The sequence below is a fragment of the Dromiciops gliroides genome, chromosome 3, assembly GCF_019393635.1.
Source record: "Dromiciops gliroides isolate mDroGli1 chromosome 3, mDroGli1.pri, whole genome shotgun sequence".
Lineage (NCBI taxonomy): Eukaryota > Metazoa > Chordata > Mammalia > Microbiotheria > Microbiotheriidae > Dromiciops > Dromiciops gliroides.
This window is the reverse complement of record NC_057863.1, coordinates 391,627,438-391,637,332: the sequence shown is the minus strand read 5'-3', so window position 1 is coordinate 391,637,332 and position 9,895 is coordinate 391,627,438.

Sequence of the window (9,895 nt, the reverse complement as noted above, 5' to 3'; positions counted from 1 at the left end):
GAGCTGTCACTCAAGCTATTTGGTGACCATCAGAAAAATGTGCTATTTTTCCAAAAAAACCAACATTAGGCAAATTTGAGGCTCACTCTGTTTACCCCTATGCCATAACCTGTGGTTATGTTCTTGGCAAAGACCTAGCCCATAAAGGGAGGAAAATATTTTTGAACACATAACAGTATTTAAGTGATACATAGCCAGTGTGGTATAGAGCCAGAGACCACTACCAACATAACTCCTGCCAACATCCCTTCCCTTTTAAGGGCAAAACATCTATTATAAAGCAGGACAGGGATGGAGGAGGGAAGGGAGGGATATCTATGTTCTAAAATTTGAATTATAAAACCCACTATTCAAAATCATTTCCCCCATAAATCTCAAATTCCACTATTCAAGATTCATTTCTTTAGGTTTTGAAACCCTTTTTATCTCCTGGAGTTTCATATTAAAGCACAAATGCTGCTAGGAAGCTTACTCCATTACCATGGATGCAAAAAACCTTAGAACCTTAGAACTGATGTTAACCATCACTTACCCAGAGGAAAGGATCCCAAGGTCTATAAAGGTCATCTGCCCTAAGAAAATAGAAGTTTCTTGAGGTCAGGGACCAACCTCATTGTTATCTTTGTAGCCCCAGCACCTAGCACAGAACTGGGCAAATTACTAGTGGGGGGGGGGCAGTGTAACAACAGTGGTGTGGTAGTCCTGAACCATGATACTGGGGAGGAAGTGGTCAATGTAATGATGGCTGCTAGTCCTCAAGATGAATAAGGACTTAAGAAATGCTTACTGATTGATGAAGTGATCCTTTTTCTAAGTAATAAACATTTTAATTTAAAATGTTGACTTCCAAATTTTATTCCTCCTGCTCTCCCTCCCCTGCCTTCCTCCTTGAGGCAGTAAGCAATCAGATATAGGTTATATGTGTGCAATTTTGTCAAACATTACCATATTATTCATTTTGTACAAGAAAATGAATTTTAAACAATCAAAGAAAGTGAAAAATAGCATCCTTCAGCCTTTGTTCAATCAGTATCAGTTCTTTCTTTGGAGGTGGATAGTATGTTTTATTATTAGTCCTTTGGGATTGTCTTGAATCGTATTGCTGAGAATAGTTAAATTGTTCACAGTTCTTCATCAAACAATATTGCTGTCACTGTGTAAAACGTTCTCCTGGTTCTGCTCACTCCACTATACAAGTTCATACAAGTCTTTCCAGTACTTTCTGAAGTCATCCAGCTTGTCATTTCTTATAGCACAATAATATTCTTGATGGATTAACATAATCCAACTTCCGACCCCATGCAGAAATCCCCTCTCCAGCATTCCTGACAATCTTTCCTTAAACAACTCCAATGACACTGTGATTTACACAATGGACCTTCATTTTCAGGATGTCCCAAAAAGTCTTAGTGAAGTTTTAAGCTATTAAAACTTAGACTGCACAAAGACTTTCAGGACACAGTGTATTTTTAGATTGGGATCATGTTCCTTGCAAATCTCTCCTCTGTGATAAATATTCCCACATCTTTCAGGAGTTTTTCATATCATTCTATTTCCAAATGCCTCATTATCCTGATCACCTTTCCTGAACACTCTCCACTTCGGCATTGTCCTTCTTAAAATGTGGCACTAAGAATAAGATGTAGTATTCCATACATGTCCTGATCAGTGCAGAGTACAATGTGGGTGTTTCTTTCCATGATCTGGACACTAAACTATTAATGTAACCTGACTTTTAGCTCTTTTAGCAGCCACATTACACTGTACATTCCTGTTAACCTGTCAGAGTGACAGATAGAGAAATGTTATTTGGAGACATCTGGTCTCTAGAGAGGGGCCCAGACACTGAACCACCAGTATATAGACTTCTTTTTTACCACTGACCGTTTTTAATATGTTGATGATAATTGTGATGATAATAATAGACAACATTGATACAGTGCGTTTTAAAGTTTGTAAAGGGCTTTACATACATCCTTTCATTTGATCCTCACAAGAACCCTACAAAGCAGGTGCTATTATTAGGTATACTTTACAGTTGAGGAAACTGAAACTGAAAAATGTTAAGTGATTTACCCAGGGTCCCACAGTTATTAAGTTTCAGAGGAAGGATTTGAACTCATCTTCCTAACTCCAAGTCCAGGGTTCTGTCCACTAGACCAGAGATGCCATACTTGCTGCCCTGAAAAACTCCCAAATAGTCTGAACCAGATTAGATGTAAATGAGAAATGTGTCACAAAATAAATAAAAATCAAATATAACAAATAATATTCATTTGTGGTCTTCTAAGTCAGTATTCTACCAGCATTGACCCATTTCTATTTGAGTTTGACACCACTGCTCACATATACCAACTACCATGTCCAGTAAACTTTTCTAGGTACCAGGTAGCATTGAAATAAATGCAAATCACCTCACAGGACTAAATTTCAACTCAACAAATATTTAAGCACCATATATCACTAGGCACTGGAAATACAAAGATGAGAACTGAAGTCTCAGCCCTCAAGAAACTTACATTTTACTTGGCGGGGGCAGGGGGAGGTGTGTAAGGGGACACATGCCCACCAATAAGCATGGTACTGTTCAAGGATAACAGGAGACAGAACACACTCACAATCCAGGAAATCAGGGAAGGCTTCATAGAGGTGATGCCTGATTTGAGACTTGAAGAAACATAAGAATTCCAAAAGTTGAAAATGAGGAAGAAATACATTCCAAACATAGGAAAAGTGGCTTGCATAAGTGCCCAGAGGCAATGAGAGGGAACATCTAAGTCAGGGAACAGCCAGGTATCCAAATTGGGCTGGAATGAGGATCTTATGAAGGGTAATATATGAAAAAATCCTGGAAACATAGGTAGAAGTCAGATTGTGGGGAGTATCTGTTCCAAAAACTATGGGGAGCCATTGAAGGCTTTTGAGCAGAGGAATAAAACAGACATTTCTTATTTTACATAAATTTACATTATGCAAATTTGACTTTATGTAAAGAATTCTGAAAGAATTCCACATTCCAAAAAACAAAAAACAACTATATTAGCTTTACTGTACAGTACTGTGCTTTCTCTCTCTCAGTTCCTGCCCCTCAGCTTGGTAGTCTGAGGACCCCCAGCCCCCAACACTAGGAAAAAAAAAAAAAGCTATAAAAAAATTTCTCCAAGTAAAAGCAGAAAACCGGATACAGGGAGAGACAGTCAGTACTTCTACCATATGATGGGGTGGGGGGGGGGGCAGGGTTGACTTGAGACTTCAGAACCCAAGAGAGGATACCTTTTCCACACTCTGCCCACCCAATTGTAAGTCACCAGTTCTCTCCAGTCTGTGTCCCTTACCTGCCACCAGTGTCTGCCCCTCCACCCCTGATCTTCCTTTTGCTTCTGGCCAGGCCCCAACATGGTTATCCCCAGTTTGGGTGTTCCTCCTCCTGCTCTTACTTCTCAGTTCCCAGCCCCCACAAGTCCTTGAACCATGTGCAGGCCCTGTCCCTACACAGCATGGGTCTCCTTTACTGCCTCCATCCCTTCTCCACATTTTTGGGCATATTTGCATTACATAAAAGTCACTTTACATAGAAGTGGAATGATTCCCTTACATAAAGTGACATTTGTCTGTAATTGGATCTGTATTTTGGAAGATTATTTTTGTGGCTCCATGAAAGATCAATCAGGTTATCACACTGGTTGTCCAAGTGAGAATTGATAAGAAATTTTAACTAAGGTAGTAATTGTGGATAGGAAAGAAAGGGACAAATAAAAGAGATGTGTTCGAGACAGAATCCCATCTAGGGGGCTCAGATGAGGTGCTACCAGAGATCAGGCACCTAATCTTGGTACAAGCCCAACACAAGGAATATATATAGAATGTAATATATAGTCTATACCACTTACATAATGTTGCCACAGCTTCCTTTATGCTGTTATTTAACTGATTAATACATAATATGTCTTAGCTCCTTCAGTGGGATTACAATGTCCTTAAAGGGAAGACCCAGACCTTTTTTTCTTTAATGCCACATATCACCTAGTAGTGAGCTTAGCATATAGTACTGCCTCTTTGAATAGTAGCTGTCTTCTATGGTAATCAAAAGTCTGCTTGTTCTAACTACAGATCAGCTGGAAACCCAGCTAAAGACCAAAATGAATGATTTACCAATTACCTGTTATCTAGTCATTTTTTCAGTTGTGTCTGACTCTTTGTGACCCCATTTGGGGTTTTGTTGGCAAAGATACTGGAGTGCTTTTCCATTTCCTTCTCCAGCCCATTTTACAGATGAGGAAACTGAGGCCAACAGGGTTAAGTGACTTGCCCAGGTCACACAGATGGTAAGTGACTAAAGCCTGATTTGAACTCAGGAAAATGAGTCTTCTTGACTCAAGGCCAGGCATCCACCATGCCACCTAGCTGGTCTGGCATAGTTGGCAGGATTACCTATTACCACCAGTAGTTTATATTAACCACAAAGAATCTTGAGGACAAGCAGCCCTCATTACTTAACCCTTGCCTTCTCATATCAATGCTTATTAGCAAACTGTTCTATCATTCAACTGTAATAGAATCCCTACTCAAAGCTGTCAACCCTTCCCCCACCCCACCCCCAGTTCCCCAAAGCAGGGTAAAAGACAATCCTCACCAAGATGCCAGGAGGCAGGATCTGATTAAGAGGAGAGCATGTGCAAACCAAAAAGTCAGAGCAAGCTTACACTAGGGTGGTTGGAGACCAAGCTGTGATAGCTGACACAGGTGGGAAAACAAGTTGTCTGGCAAAGATACAGGGAGAAAGGAAGGTACACATGACCAGGAAGTCAAAATGCAGAGAAGGCTTGATTTGATTATTTTTCTGATTCAATCCAACCCCTTCAAGGATTCAGTGTTTTTATTACATCTGCTCATGTTCCCTATCACCTGCTGGTACTACCATGCTGGCATGGTCACAGGCAGAGTCTGCTGAGTCTCCTTCAAACTCAGCTACCCCTGATAGGCTGTGAGCTCATAAAATTGTCCATTTTCACTTATCTATTAACTTAATGAACAACAGAGAGTGAGATGGGCACTTCCCTCTCCTGAGTGACCCAGAGAAAACTCCCACCCTTGCCACTAAATTCACCTGCACAACCAGCAGCCAGAAGGAGGCATGGTGCCCTACCACTCATTGACCAGAAAGAACAATAACTATCCCAACACATCAAAGGGGCCAAGATAGGGCTAGTCACAGGTAAGAGAAAGAATGTGGTATAGTGGGAAGATCAGTATAATTGGCATTAAAAGCCCTAGGTCCAAATCCTAGTCATGCCACACAATTCAATCCAAGGCAACCAGCATTTATGAAGTATCTATGGTGTGCAAAGTATGATAGTAGGAAGGGAGGATACAAAACAAAAACTGAGATAGTCCCTGCCCTCAAGAAACTGATGTGTAACCTTGGACAAGTCACAGACCTCATCTGTATCTATAAAATGCGGAGGTTGAACGAGATGATCTTTAAGGTCCCTCGCAGCTTCAAAGTCTGTGAATTTCTGATGAATGTTTGGGCACCAGGGCCATGGTGTTGGCCTAAGCTGTTCACCACATCTGGTCACCTTCTTGCCTTTCTATCTTGCTTGTTCACAATTCAGTTTGAGTTTCCCTTCCTAGATAACCACAGCCAACTCTACTCTGAATGCACAACACAAAATGTGTTATCCTCAATTCCTTATTTGGCACTTGCCATGTAATGCCATATATTGTTATTTAACTACTTCATAAATGTATATCTTAGCTCCCCGATGAAATGACAAGGTCCTTAAGGGCAGGATCTATAGCTTTTGATTTTGTATGCCTCATTCATTTCACCCAGCAGAAAGCTCCAAGCATCATAGAAACTCAACATAGATTATCATGGAAGAAGAAAAAATTTAGTCAAACTTCCAGATTCTCAAGGAATTGGTGAGAATGAGTAAATATCCATTGAGTCTATCCAGCCTGAGAGGTTTTCTCTGGATACTTTTCCTTAACATTAGAGAGGGAAAAGAAAAGGTCCTCTGGATCTTGCTCTTAGCGCCAAGTCTAATCATCCCACTGTGGGGCCAATTCTCATCAGTAAGCACTACTTCTAGATACCTAACCAGCTCAGTCCAAAACATCCATCCAACCAACCACATCCCCATATCTGCAGGCAGACATAGACTAGCAAGGACTCACCAGGAGTACATTTTCTTGAGGTACAATGGACACGGCGCACCTCCTCTATGCTAAGGCCAAGGAGACACACACATTTACACAGGACACATTGGACAAAGCATCATTCACAGTAGGACAGAGTTTTCTGGAATGCCAAGTCCCATATGAATCTTTTTCATTCAGTGAAACTTCATCGACCATGTCTTCCCAATTTCTGGTCACCAGCATCAGACCTGTCCCTTATGAACACTCATTAACTCAAGCAGAGTATATCTCTAAGCTTTTTGCTTCTTCATGCTGAGCCTGCATTCTGAAGCAATTCTATGTTTCTGATATGGAATGACCTCTGTTGTCCACTGTGTAAAGTCCAAGCTGGGAACAAAATCTATCTTGGTATGACGTCTCCTAGCAGGACAAAAATCATGACTCCCTTGTGACAGACAGCATTACAGAGACACTGAAAAAGAAAATTTTTATATAAACCTTGATTCCATCTGTCTTTCAAAAAGAAAAACTCATGGTAATTGCCTTTAATCATGTTCGTTTACCATTTTCTCAGATGCTTAACAGCTGAAAGGTTGGGGGAGGCACAAGTAATTAATAAAAGCTGTTCTTCTCCCTTGATTTTACATTTTTGTGGATGTTTAAAATGTCACCACCAGTGCCCCCACATTACTCAGCTGATTTATATGTTACATTTCAGGAATGAACCTACTGACAAAACCCACATGTTCATATGGAGAGTATTTCTCAGGGTGAATCTAATCCTACTTATTAAAAAAAACAGATTTTCAAAAGCTACTGATTAAGAAGAAGCCATCCTCAAGAAAAGTTCAATTAACAGATGAACAATATATTGTAAATATTTATATGTTAACATTCAATTTGAGCTTCTTTTCAAGGCTAGGAATTAGCTGATTGGGAACTCAGAAGTAGCATCTATCAGGGAAATGTAAAATGTTCCCTTGATAATTTAATTCAATTCAATAAGCATTTTCTTAGCATTTACTATGTAGTAGGAAGTATGCAAGGGCATAAACCAAAAACATTCTCTACCCTCAAGGAATGTCCATTCTATTGGGGTGTGGAGGACGATTATGAATTACTGTACAAAGCATTTTGGATTGGAGGAGAACAGTAACCACTGGCAAAGGTCTCCTTTGGAGGTAACACCTGAACTATGTTTTGAAGAAAAGAGGTAGTGGGTAATAGGTACACAATAAAACACACATTTTCAGGTACAGCCAATATGTTGATTTGTTGTTTAATTTTGTTTGATTATACTTATGTTACAAGGAAGGTTTCTATGGAGGGAGTAAGAGTCATTGGGAAGTGATGATAATGTTAAAAAAAGAAAAGAACATCAATAAAACATTTAAAAAGAAAAAAAATAGAAGTGAGTGAGAATGAGGAGTGGAAGTAACAAATGTAGACAGCTTTTTTTCTAAGAGTTTAGCTGTGAAAAAGAGGAGAGAAATAGAAAACTAGCTCGAGGAGATGTCAGGGTCAAGTGATGGGATAGATATATGTATATTTCTCTGTGTTAATATATGTGTGTTTATGTATGTACATTTATATACATACATACATAGATATGGATAAGGGAAACCTGGGCAAATTTATATCAGTATGGAAGGAAATGGGGGGGTAAGGAAGGAAAGAAGGGGGGAAAGAGGGAGAGAGGAAGGAAAAGAGGGAGAGATTGGAAATTAGAATAAAGGAGGGATGATTGATTGTAGGGATAACAAGTTAAGATGGCAGGGAATGGGATCAAGGACACAAGTAAAAGACCTACCATATCTTCATCAGAGATTGGATCAGAAAAGGAGAATATGAAGGTGGGATGGGTTGTCATGGACAATGAAATGTAGAATAGTAGGAAAAAAGGAGTACCCAATGAATGACCTCTATTTTCTCAATTAAGTATGAGATGAAGTCCTCTGGTGAGAGGGCAAGAGCAGGGATAGACCAGGAGGTTTCGAGAGGGAAGAAAAGATATTGGTGCAGTAACATTGGAGAGTGAATAGAGAGCTGGGCCTGGACCAGAAAGATCTGAGTTCAAATCCAGCCTATCTGGGTGACTCAACAAGTCACTTAACCTCTGTCTTCCTCAGTTTCCTCAACCAGAAATTAGGATAATAATGTCACCTATTTCACAAGGTTCTTGTCAAGATGAAATGAGATAATATTTGTCCAAGTTCTTAACACAATATCTGGCACATAGTAGATACTTCATAAATGTATGTTCCCTCCCTCCCTCTCCCACTTTACAGATGAGGAAACCGAATTTCAGAAAGGTTAAATTATAGTCTAATGGCCACACTGTCAGTAAGTGTCAGAGGCAGGATTTGAACTCAGATGTCTCCTGGACCTCAGTCCCTGTCTGATGTTTCACTACACCATGCTACCTCTTAAAGAGGGGATGCGGGTGTTTTCCTACAGGAAAAAAAAGGACTTACTTGCTCTAGGGAAACAACTTCATGAAGCAGGTACTTCACTAAAATGTCTCAGGAAGAGAGCAAGTCCCTTAGCAACTGTGCAGCAATTCCCTCATTTGCCCAAAGCTCTAATTGGAGGAGATTCTACTTACACAACGAGGCAATTTTCTCCACAATTGCAGAGGCCCCCTGAGCATCTCTGCTGCTGCCTCCTTGTTAGCCAGAAGGTGAGTGGTAACATGTGCCTTTCAGCACCAGGCTTAGAACAAATCCTGGTCCTTGGGGCCAAGAGCCAAGCACACCAGGTGGGTTGCTTCTAATTATTGTTGTAACCAAGAAAAGCCATCCACTTTAGAAAGACGGTAATGCTCAGGACAATTTAGGAAAGTTGGGAAAATTGAATTTTACCCAACCAAACCATTGTCTATTATTGTGAGGCCAATAATCCAGATAGTAGGAAGGTCATCAGGCTCCTCATTTTCTTGCCTGGTCCCCCACCACCACCCTTCTCAGGACTCCAGCTATCAAAAGAGGAAATAGTCAGATAAAAGCATAAAATTTTCCAGGCTTGGTGGAATACATCTCTAATTTCTGATAGCAGGGAGGCTGAGGTTGATGGATCTCTTGAGTTCTGAGCTTTTGTAGGTTATGTTGATTGAGTATCCACTAAGTCTAGTGTCAATATGATGAGCCCTCAGGAGCAGAGAGGCAACCAAGTTGGTGAAGGAGGGATGATCCAGCCCACATTTGAGGCAGAGAGGGTCAAAGTCCCTCCACTGATTAGTAGTAAGATTGGGACTTAGAAGTAGCCCCTGCACTGCTGACCTATGTCATGTAGGGAAACCCAGTCACTTTTTAAAATTAAAAACAAAAGGATAAAACCCAAACCAAGTCATTCTGGTCGTTTCACAAAAGGTTGAGTGAGGGCAGAAACAGAGGGAAGGCAACAAGAGGAGAAAAGAGCATGTAGCAGATTTGAAATTTGTTACAATTTGGGGCTTATCTGTGCATTCCAGTTCCCTGAAACTGGACCCACCTGACTCACTTGATGACACGTGCCTTTCTTTGCTATCTGTTGTTTGGGGGTCACTTGCTTTATTTCCCAAGGTATAAGGAACTGGATATAGATAACTTTAAGAGTTTCCTCCTGGCCCTAGGAATTTAAGACCACTATTTTCTGCCACCCTTAGGGCTGACTCCAAAACAAAAGGTTCTGAAATTCATTGCCCACAATTTCTATCTACCTTTAGCCTTTATTTAAGCTGACCCCCTAAAGCATTGTTCACCCAACAATACAG